Below are 12,531 nucleotides of genomic sequence, written 5' to 3' on the forward strand. Positions count from 1 at the left end.
ATGTTCCCCATTCCCATTTCTTTTCAGGATCTAAAATCAACCTGCTTGCCCTCCAGGTGTTTTGGACCACAACTCCCATCATTTCTGTCTGGGGCAGATGGGAATTGCAGTCAAAAACATCTGGAGGGTACCAGGTTGGCAAAGGTTGAGCTAAAGCAAGCACTTCTTTTGGTTTGAGGGTCCTGGTCTAATTTGAAGTGAAATCACCCTGCTTTTGAATCCTCCTTGTAAGTGCATCTTTCAGAGTTTTTTGTTGCTTTGAAGTGTGCAGTTGGACACAAAATGTGCATTGGAAAACAATTTTGTTCTGTTGGAAAGCTGATAATGCACAGTTGGAAGAATGGGAGGCAGGGAGAAACTAGACACGTTAGGCTTTTGTGTTTATTAAGCGCTTAAATGTCAGGCAGTGTCAGGGACCTTATACACAGAAATTTTATTAAGATAGAATGTGCTCTGTTTCCATATGTAAACTGCCAAAACCATTTTAAAGCACCTTCTTTTGGGTCAGAACCTCCTCTACTTCCCCTTCCCCTTTGGGCAGGTAACGGTGCATCCTTGGTCCAGGATCGATCCCCAGTGGCAACACTCCAGGTCGGTTTGGGAGAGACCCCTGCCTGAAATCCTGGAGACCCTCAGCCAGTCAGTGTAGACATCCTGAGCTAAAGGTCTGCCTCCATATTCTGTATTCTGTAATAGATAAGAGCTGCTCACTTGAAACCACTGCTGATACAGGGTGTGACCAAAGAGCAAAGCACATCTTGTGTCCCTTTGACCTACGCAATTTGTGCAGCTGAAAGGCTAAGTGAACATTATGGACGGGTATGTGTGTTGCACAACTGTTGCTAACAATCCACATTTTCCCCACCTTTCTCTTGCGGCATCTAGGAAAAGAAACGAGCATTGGGATGCCATAGGCTTCAGCATTTCCTTATCCTTCCTCTGCTGTATTGAATCATAGAATCATAGACTTCTAAAGTTGGAAGGGACCCCGAGGATCATCTAGTCCAACCCCCTGCAATGCAGGAATATTTTGCCCAACATGGAACTCAAACTCACAATCCTGAGATTAAGCATCATAGAATTGTAGAGTTGTAAGGGACGCAAGGGCCATCTAGTCCAACCCCCCTGCAATGCAGGAATCTTTTGCCCAACGTGGGGCTCAAACCAATGACCCTGACTCCCGACTGACCTATCATGAAACCCACAGAGGAAAAATATGGGATATATTTGTACCGGCGGATCTTAATCTGTGGTGCATAGAACAGGTGGAGCCAAATCCAGAATAGCCACCAACGCATGGAACGAAGACCTGGGTTCGAGTCCCGTGCCCCCACTCAGCCATGAAGCTCAGTGAGTGTGATGGGGGGGGCAGGGGCAGCCACTGCCTCTCTCAGCCTATGCCACTTCACAGGGGTGTTGTGGAGATGGAGGGAGGATGGTGGGGAGAGGAAACCATGTATACCTACCGTCGGATTAAAAGGCAGGCTATGAATTGACCAGTGTATGCAGGACAAGGGGAAATACCAGTTGTGGTGAGGTCACAAGATTGCTCATTTCTTTTATTAGGCATTAGCAAAATGACATGTGAGGCCAAGACGTCAAAAAGCAACGGTCACGAGTTCTGGGTAAGTTTTGTATCTCCGCTGAACTCAGTGAGATTAACAGGTTGGTTAACAGGTTGGTTCTAAGAGACGCCATCATCTCCAGTAATTCCAGCTAAGGTTCCAGCACAAAGCAAAGTAGCTGCTGCATTGTGGGATATCTTCAGGAGAAGAAAAGGCTGAGGAGCAAACCCTATACAAATCCGGAGTGGAGTCCCTAAGACAGTGAGATGGCGCCTTCAGGCAACTACTGCAGCCAAGTTAGTGCCAAATGTCTTGCTCTGCTTTCCTTTGGACCACATCAGCGAAGCCAATAGGGTTGTTTTTATATATATATATATGGGCAGCCCAGGACAATCATACACACTACCCAGGGTTGTGCCCTGGAGAGGTCACTTTAGCACTACGAACAAAAACAACATGGGGAGGCAGCAGTTATGAGTTACTGGTAACTGCAGCCACAGCAGGTGTTGTGATTCCCCAGAAGTTTGATTTTACCCCTGGAGGCATACTCCATTGTCTCTCGAGACAGACAGATGCTAACAAGATATCAGAAAAAAATAACACAGTAGCTCTAGGTTAGTGCAGCTACTTTGCCCACATAAACTCTTCAGCATCCCCTGGAGAAGTGTGCATGCACATGAAAGCTCATACCAATGACAAGCCTAGGGCTTGCCGATCAGAAGGTCGGCGGTTTGAATCCCCGTGACAGGGTGAGCTCCTGTTGCTCGGTCCCTGCTCCTGCCAACCTAGCAGTTCGAAAGCATGTCAAAGTGCAAGTAGATAAATAGGTACCGCTACAGCGGGAAGGTAAACGGCGTTTCCGTGCACTGCTCTAGTTTGCCAGAAGCGGCTTTGTCATGCTGGCCACATGACCCGGAAGCTGTACACTGGCTCCCTTGGCCAATAACGCGAGATGAGCGCCGCAACCCCAGAGTCAGCCACGACTGGACCTAATGGTCAGGGGTCCCTTTACCTTTACCTTTAAGGTGCTACTGGAAGGAATTTATTTATCTTGTTTTGACTACAGCAGACCAACACAGCTACCTACCTGTAACTAATAATAATAATAATAATAATAATAATAATAATAATAATAATATCAACTACTACTACTACATCACAGATTTGATTAAAATTGCTGTACTGTATTACCTCACATGTCAAAGTCACTGGTGTGAATGAAAATTTCCTGGGTCTTGTAGTTTTTGAGTTATTCTGGGGGGATGAAAATTAGGAATCATAGAATCATAGAGTTGGAAGAGACCACAAGGGCCATCCAGTCAAACCCCCTGCCAAGCAGGAAACACCACCAAAGCATTCTTGACATATGGCTGTCAAGCCTCTGCTTAAAGACCTCCAAAGAAGGAGACTCCACCACACTCCTTGCTAGCAAATTCCACTGCCGAACAGCTCTTACTGTCAGGAAGTTCTTCCTAATGTTTAGGTGGAATCTTCTTTCTTGAAGTTTGAATCCATTGCTCCGTGTCCGCTTCTCTGGAGCAGCAGAAATCAATCTTTCTCCCTCCTCCATATGACATCCTTTCATATATTTGAACATGGCTATCATATCACCCCTTAACCTTCTCTTCTCCAGGCTAAACATACCCAGCTCCCTAAGCCATTCCTCATAAGGCATCGTTTCCAGGCCTTTGACCATTTTGGTTGTATATTATATACATGCATGATGCATCGTAGAATGAGGAAATTGGGTCCGCTAGACCCAAAATCGTTAAGCAATGTGGACTAAAGTTGCTTCTGGGGCCCTCTGGAATTAGGGACCCTGTTTCATAGTAGATCCACCTCTGGCCAAGGGGGACCAGTCCCCAGTTGTTGCCCAGAGGCAGGAAGAAGAGTGTGTGTGAATGGCCAGCTCCAGAGAATGGCAAGGTTGGCTGTTTCCCAGGGCCTACCACCCAAACGGTGCTACCATCTCCTACTTGGCACAGAGTATTGAGGATCAGATGCAACCAAAGAGAATTCTTCACTTGCATATCCTGCCTCTGTCAGGTTGGGTGGGTGGGGGAGAGAAGTACTGTCGGCCCTGGAGGGAGGCCCCAAATCCCACAGCTAGCCTTGTGTGTATGTGATTTGGGGGACACACAATGGCCAAGCGGCCTCAGCCTGCCGGTCCTTTCATCTTCCCCTTTGCCCCCACGCTAGTGCCAGCCATTTTGGCCCCCTTGCCCACTGCAATTACGTTCCTTTGATCTGCCAGAGAAGTGGCTATTGTCAAGAACACTCCGTGCGACAATTAAGGACTCTGCGATACAATGGCATTGTCTGCAGCGGGTGGAGAGTGCGTGCGGAAAAGGGACCGCGGTCCACAGCAACACCCCTTTTTCTGCCCCCCCCCCGCCACATCCCTCCCCACTTCATGAAAGGAGGAGCAAGGCAAGCCATTTTTATTTTTAAAGTACACAGAGCGGTCTTTGATGAGTGCACTGTATTAATGCCCTAAATTTTGAAGGAAACTAAATATGTGTATATTTATATGTGAGATATTTAACGGTATGTGATAATGTGCAGATATTGTGTTAAGCTCTGATTGCACAGTTCATTTTATTCTTGGAAGTTGCCTCCCTCCTCCCTAAGGAAGGATAAATTACAAGGGTAAATTGAACCAGCTCATGCAATACAGTACACATGTTTGAGGTGGCTTTTAGATAAGCAATGTTACCGTACTCCACTGTGGGGATCATTCATTGCTTATTTTTTATGAACGTAATTTGTTATTTGCATGGGTCTTTGGGGAGGGGGCTATTTTATTCTGTCAACAATTGGTATGTTCTTATAATCCTAAGCTGCCTTGGAGGATTTTTTTTTTTAATTCAGACAGCCAGCGTGGTTTTCAACACGTTTAATGATCATGTCAAGGCTTCCAATAATAAATTGTGGGCAGGGGTGCCAACGTGAATAAAATATGGGGGAGCAGGTAGGTCCTGCCCTGCATAACCACTACGCAGTGCACACACACTATCTGAATGGCAATGCCCATCAACCTGGGGGGCAACCCCCTCAAATATTTTATTGGGGGAGGCTGAAGCCCCCACGGCCCCTAGGAGTTGGCTCCTAGGATTGTGGGAACTGCAGTGTGGCCAAATATGCAGAGCACTACTAGAGAGCATCAGTTTCCCCTGCCCCATCTACAATATTCAGTATTCCCTGAGAAGGAATGGCTGTTAAATCTATGTAAATCTATAATGGTTGTTTAGTCGTGTCCGACTCTTCGTGACCCCATGGACCAGAGCACGCCAGGCACTCCTGTCTTTGGTCAAACTCACGTTGGTAGCTTTCAGAACACTGTCCAACCATCTCGTCCTCTGTCGTCCCCTTCTCCTTGTGCCCTCAATCTTTCCCAGCATCAGGGACTTTTCCAGGAAGTCTTCTCTTCTCATGATGTGGCCAAAGTACTGGAGCCTCAGCTTCACGATCTGTCCTTCCAGTGAGCACTCAGGGCTGATTTCCTTCAGAATGGATAGGTTTGATCTTCTTGCAGTCCGTGGGACTCTCATTCATGGATCACTGCCTTGTCGTGGCAAAGGGGCTTGAACAACTCAGGAAAGCTATGAGCTATGCCGTGTAGGGCCACCCAAGATGGACAGGTCATAGTGGAGAGTTTTGACTAAACGTGATCCACCTGGAGAAGGAACCAGCAAGCCACTCCAGTATCCCTGCCAAGAAAACTCCATGGACACAGACAACTGGCATATAAAAGTTATGAGGCTGGAAGATGAGCCCCTCAGGTCGGAAGGCATCCAACATGCTACTGAGGAAGAGCGGAGGACAAGTACAAGTAGATTCAGAGCTGATGAAGCGGCTGGGCCAAAGCCGAAAGGTCGCTCCACAGCGGATATGCCTGGAAGCAAAAGGGAAGTCCAATGCTGTAAAGAAAAATATTGCATTGGAACCTGGATGTGGTAAAAAATAAATAAATCTATAATAGGGATGGAGAACCCGATGCTGTTGGACTCCAGCTCACATTAGCCCCAGGGACAATAGTCAAGGATGATGGCAGCTGTAGTTCAACAACCTTTGGAGAGCCATAGATCCCCCAGCCCTGGTCTACAATGTGACTGTGTCTCTTTGCCAACATGGCACTCTCCAGACATTTTGGACTACAATTCCCATCAGTCCTTGAAGGCTGATGGGAGATGTAGCCCAAAACAGCTGGAGGGCATCAGGTTGGCAAAGTTTGGTCTCCTGTCCGGGTTATGCATATCTCTATCTAAAGCAGGAGGAGAAATGTATATGGCCAGCACTGTGTCACAAGGCATAGTCAGTCCAGTGAGGCCTATGCTCTGCTGCTGTTGGTTGTTGGCACCTTCTGTCTCGAGAGACAATGCAGTACTCCTCCGGGGGGGGGGATCAAACTGCTGGGGAATCACAGCCCCTGCTCATTTATGTTGGGTTGCTATGCCTTAAAAAACATGCAAGCTGCTTAGAGACTCTTTATATAGGAAGTGGCTAAATAATAATAATAATGCACCACTTGGCTTCAAAAGGTGGGCAAAGCTGTTAGTTGGCTCTCCAAAAACAAGCAACAGTAAAGGTGTGAGAAATAGTTCTCCCTGTCCACAGCAGTTGCCCCAAGCCTTGTTCGCTTGCCCAGCAGTGATAGTGCTCCCCTCTACTCCCACTAAGCATCCTTCAAAAACAACTCCGGCCTTATCCCCCTTGTCGACATGCCCGCCCCAGGCATCCTGATGCCCCTGTTTGTTTCCTTAATTGGAAAGTTTCTCAGCAACGTTGCCCTTCCTCATGTGGATGAGATCATTCTGCCAGCGCAGATCCCATCCTTCTGTTGCACCGGCCGCCCCACTCCCCTCCCCTTGGGGCCCTGGCGGGGCTCCTGCCCCTAGTTCAAGGGGGAAGGTGGGCACTCTGCGGCCCCAGCTGCGTGCTGCGCAGCCGGGTCTGAGTCATCGCTCTTTGTCTCGTAATTGGTGTGAGCAGCAGAGCCTGGCAATTGGAGGCCGGCCCTGGGAACAGCAGCCCGGAGATGGACAATGGCGAGGGAGACAATGGCGGCAAGTTCTGAGAAACAGCAGCCCCACAAACAATAGGCCCTGGGAGGCAGCCAAAGTCTCTTGGGCTTCAAAGCAGAGAAGGAGGTGGGGGCAGGCAGGCAGCTCAGGCACAAGTGGCTGAACATCTATCTAATCTGCCAGGGACCACAGACCCCGAAAGGCCACACCACCCAAGCCACTTTGGGGAGAAGAAGGCTCTGCTGCCACCTGTAGGTCATCTGGGAAGCCTTCCTCTCTTGCCATTAATGCCACCCCACGGCACAGCTTCGTAAGGGTGTGTGGGACTAGTACCTCTGGTGGGGGACACATTGTGCTCCTTCTGGGGGAGTTTGTCCACCTTTGGTCCCCAGAACGGCCACATCCCAGGAACGGCTTTGGCTAATCCAGGTGAGGGTGGCTGATGGGTCTCAAACTCCCACCCACCCCACCCCCACCACCCTCTGTATATATAAGGGTCTGACACTTCTGTTTCCAGTGTATCTGAAGAAGTGTGCATGCACACGAAAGCTCATACCAAAATAAAAACTTAGTTGGTCTTTAAGGTGCTACTGAAGGATTTTTTTTATTTTGCTTCGACTCAGACCAACACGGCTACCTACCTGTAACTAAAACTCTTGGTGAGTTAGGAATGTCTCCTGCACGCAAAGACAGGCTCTGGAGGATTGAGTGAATGAGACCAAGAGTGGGTCCAATGGTCAATAAGACAATTTCTGCATGTGCTGCAGAGAGAAATGAGGGGCAGATGGGGCTTGTCCACATAGGAAGGTAGCCCATCTAGGAGAAGGAAACTCTGATCCTAAAGCTCTGCTGCCTTGTGGGATAACTTCAGAAGAAAAGGTTCAGGAGTAAACCCTACAGGCCTACACAAACCCGGAGTGGAGTCCCTTAGGCAGTTGGATGACATCTTGTACACCTCCTCCAACAACTCCTACACTACAGCCAAGCTGGTGCCAATCATATTGCTCTTCTTGGACATCAAGGAGTCCAAGAGAGGAACTTGGACTGGGGAGACTAATTAAGAGGTCCCTGCCTGGGACGAGCTAGCAAAATTTGGGACAAAACTAGCAAAATTCCTTTGGGGAGTTTCACATGCCCTTGGGGGTAAATTTGGAAATTGAGAATGTTGTTTTTATATTAATTTTATGTTCATTCTTAATTATTGGTGACTTCACTGTATTTTAGTTACTTTGATCATTCCACTCTACGACTTAACTGGTACGCTGCCCTCTCCATGCTTTTGACGATAGCTGTGTTGACATACAGAAATTAGATCAGGGGGAATTTCCCCATCACTTTTCTCTGCATGTCCTAAGAAGCCTGTCAGGTTGCTGGGAAAGAGCAAATCCCAGTTTTAAAAACAGACAGCCTCTAATCAATGTCAGGAAATTTCCAAAGATGCAATAAGTACATGGATGATACTACTGCAGCAAAAAAGAGGGAGAGACTCCACCTTCTATATTAGTCTGTCTCTGGTATTAGGGGGAAACAATGACAGAGACAGCTGTTTTCATTGTGACTTGCTTTGTGAGCTTTCCATGTTCCTGAGGGCTGGTCACAACTTAAAGTTCAGTGCTCAACAAGATAGACCTTGGTTTGATCCCTAGGATAAATACTGTAATTCTTGGTCTCCTGTTTGCAGAGGCTACTGGTTGAATTGTAGCAGCGAACGATCTGAACGATCTGGGAGCCTTTATGTCCAACGTGAGGCGATTCCAGGTCTTTCCTCGAGGTGGAGCCCTGTCCCTGCCATATACCAGTCACGGAACTGGAGTGGAAATTGCCCTGTGCCTTGTTGCTGTTTCCAGCTCCCATTGTAGTTTTGAGCCTTTGGTTTTGGGTTGGGAGGGAGCTCCCTAGATACCCAACTGGCGAGAGGAACCGGCGAATGTATCCCTTGGATCTGGGAACTGTGTGTCGCCCAGGTCTCCCCACAGTAATCATGAACCTTAGGCCCTCAGCTGCCCAGGGCTGCATCTATTTTGGAGGTCTTTGTTTTTGTCGGATGGTACAAAATCAACTAATTGATGCTGAGCAACTAACTGATGCAGATCCTAGAAAGCCTGTGTTCCTTTATATTGAAAACAAGGACGTAGGTCCTTGTTCTCCATGCTAGGGAAAAAAATATGGGCTCCTTTGATGAAGACTAAGGGCTGTGTCTGAAGCTCAACATCAAAAAAACCAAGATCATGGCCACTGGTCCCATCACCTCCTGGCAAATAGAAGGGGAAGAAATGGAGGCAGTGAGAGATTTTATTTTCTTGGGCTCCTTGATCACTGCAGATGGTGATAGCAGTCACAAAATTAAAAGACGCCTGCTTCTTGGGAGAAAAGCAATGACAAACCTAGACAGCATCTTAAAAAGCAGAGACATCACCTTGCCGACAAAGGTCCGTATAGTTAAAGCTATGGTTTTCCCAGTAGTGATGTATGGAAGTGAGAGCTGGACCATAAAGAAGGCTGATCGCCGAAGAATTGATGCTTTTGAATTATGGTGCTGGAGGAGACTCTTGAGAGTCCCATGGACTGCAAGAAGATCAAACCTATCCATTCTGAAGGAAATCAGCCCTGAGTGCTCACTGGAAGGACAGATCGTGAAGCTGAGGCTCCAATACTTTGGCCACCTCATGAGAAGAGAAGACTCCCTGTAAAAGACCCTGATGTTGGGAAAGATGGAGGGCACAAGGAGAAGGGGACGACAGAGCATGAGATGGTTGGACAGTGTTCTCGAAGTTATGAACATGAGTTTGACCAAAGTGCGGGAGGCAGTGGAAGACAGGAGTGCCTGACGTGTTATGGTCCATGGGGTCACGAAGAGTCGGACATGACTAAACAACTAAACAACAACAACAACAACAAGGGATGTGTACACACCCTGTCTTTAAAACACATTCAAAGTAACCCCCCCCCACACCTCAAAGAATTGTGGGCACTGTAGTTTGTTAAGGCCACTGGGAATTGTAATTCTACAGTGCCCAGAATTCTTTGAGGAAAAGGATGTGCTTCAAATGTGCTTTAAAGATGTAGTGCGTAAGCAGAAACTCGACAGAGGGCTTGTCCACACTTCTGCTTGTTCCGTGCCTAAAAAGTATTTTGCCTTTGCTTCACCGCTTCCGCAGGGAAAACCTACTCTTTAACGCTAAAATGGAAAAAGCAGCAATCCATAGAAAAAACAACGCCTTTTGTTCTGAAGATTGGGTTTCTCCAGCAGTTGAGGCAAACAAGAGGTATAGACAAGCCCAGATTGTTGCTCGTGTTCCATTCATTTCTATGGGGTGTGCACAGGAAACCTCTCAGTTACCGGTAATTGTATTTCCTAGGAAGATCCCTCGCTTTGTCACCATGGGCACTGTAGTGTACACGTTTGCAATGGCTTTTAAACTCACTTCCAGTTCTTGATCTGGAAATCACAAGGCTCCTTGGCACCTAGCCATTCTAAGAAAAGCATCACATTAAAAGGCTGTCCAACTAGTTAAACCAATTAAGCAGGTGATGTCATTGGGGCAGAATGGGTTGGACAAGTTAACCACTGCTTTGCCACACAGCCCTTTCAGAGCAAGGAGGTGCAGACTCACAGAAGCAGGAAGGGCGTGGAAACTAATGGACCTCTGTTAGTCATCAGACAAATGAAAAGTGCAGGGAGGTAGACCAGAAGATGCGGACACTTGCATGTTTAAGCATGTGTGTGTGTGCGCGTGCGCACTCTCACACACACACCATTGCTTTGCTGATGCTTTTAACTGCAAGCTGAATTCTTTTCTCCATCAATTTTCTTTTGATCTTACAGTAACAGGAAAGGTTTCCCAGGGCTTTTTAACCCAGTGACGAAAGCATGCTATTTAGTAGGCTTATAGCAAGGTGCCTTACACTAAATCAGACCATGTCAGGGGTCAGCAACCTAGGGCCCATGGGCCACAAGGAGCCCACAGGGGTCATTTAACTGGCCCACAAGCCAACCCCGAACTGAGCTGCCCACTCGGCGAGTCCCTGCCCACTGTGCTAAACCGGCGTAGCGCGGCGCGGGGACTTGCTTCCACGGCACTGGAAATTGCGTCTGCGCAGGTGCAGGTGCCAGAAATCGCAGCGGAGGGATCTCCGCTGGAGTGAACCGGCCCAGGCGAGGTAAACCTTGCTGACCCCTGCCCTAAGTCCATCTAGCTCAGTATTGTCTACACTGATTGGCAGCAACAGAGTTTCAGGCAGGGGGATGCCACCACTTGCCTGGTCAGTCCAAAGGGTGACATTGGCTGCCTGCTTCCTCTTCCTCCTCGGTCTCTGCTGCACCTGGCAAACTCATCCGAGAGCAGGGCAAAAACGAGTTTTTTGGCTCCACCTGCTACTGCCTCTGGCTCCACCTACTGTGGATTTCCCTGCCTTCTGCCTTCCTCAGTCTCAATGGCCACCAGCCCACCACTGCTGCCACAGCCTCATCCTTGCCCCACTGTGCTGCAGTGTCGGGAATCACAGAGTTATAAGGGACCCCAAAGGGCCATCTAGTCCAACCCCCTGCAATGCAGGAATCTGGCCACAACTGTCCCTGGGTGGGCTTGAACCACCAACTTGTGCCACATTGTGCCACAGAGATACAGCTCCACCCTCACATGCACCTCAACTGGTGAGTATGGGTCCAATTGGGCTCCCTCTTGAAAGCAGCATTTCCTGTGTGCATGCGTGTGTGCAAGAGAGAGAAGCATGAACGCCTTCTCAAAGTTGTCCCCCTCTTCACAAGGTGCCATCTGCAAAATGCTTAGCATAAAAAGCTTTTTAAAAAATTAACGAAAAGGTTATCGATCGAATACAATAACCAATTCATCAGCAGCTTGTTGCAGCCCTCCTTGTCAAGATGTTTCTTCCCTTGCCCCCTGAGGCTGAGTTTCCCCGGCTGGTCTGCTGTCACACCCATTTGTGACATTTGGAGATGTCCTTCAGGGTGTTCTTACGACATGGCAAGGGGTGGGCTACCATAGAGCCTCTTGCCTTCTTGCTATTGGCACTTCCCCCTTCCCATTTTGTTATGTTCTGCGAGTTTTAATCCACTACTGCCCTTTTAAATGTATGTAATGAGAGAACCTTATAAAAAGCACTCGGTGCTTTACAGGACAGCATGAGCACAAGGACAGGGTGCAGGCTCTGCCCTGAGGAAGCTTACAATCAGATCTCCAGCATCAAAACAGGGACAATACATATAGGTGCCAGAAAATTGGGACTGATAGTCCCTAGCAAATTGGCCCTACTGAACTCAATGTGGCTTTCTTTTGTGTAGACATGCACTGTAAACTATCCTCCATCCTGCAGCCTTACGTTTTTCCAAAAAACAAAAGTTATTTTATTATTTTATAAATTGTTTTTTTTAAAAAAAACCACCTCAGATTGGTTTACAAAGAAAAAGATAAGAGAGTAAAAGTATCAATAAAAAGAATTTAAGACTTTCAAATCGTAAAGTAACAGTAGACTAAAAACAGATGGGAGCTTGCATCCGTTTTCTAAACATCTGGGTAGGCTTGCCTAAACAAAAAGGTTTTTAGCAGGCTCCGGAAAAAGTATAGTGAAGGCACCTGCTTCATATCAATAGGCTGAGTGCTTGCATGAAACTTCCTGGCACAGACAAATACTCTTTGCTAATCTGGTGCTGTCCAGATGTTTTGGGCCACACAATCCCCACCATGCGAGTTGAAGTCCAGAACATTTATAGGCTACTAGGTTGCTGAAGGCAGGCGCAGTGTAAGAAATATAAACGCAATGGCTTGGTAAGGAGAACTCAAGGCAGCAGTAATTGAAATAGAATTGGAGTTGGCAGGGCCCCTCCCTGGAGGAGAAAAATGGGGGAAGGTCCGGGGCAAAGAAACCTGGAGATTTATAGCCATGTGCTGCTGGCTCGCCCTTTGCATCTCGCTTCTGAAGTA

Source organism: Zootoca vivipara, chromosome 5, assembly GCF_965207765.1.
Source record: "Zootoca vivipara chromosome 5, rZooViv2.hap1.1, whole genome shotgun sequence".
In the NCBI taxonomy this organism is placed as follows: domain Eukaryota; kingdom Metazoa; phylum Chordata; class Lepidosauria; order Squamata; family Lacertidae; genus Zootoca; species Zootoca vivipara.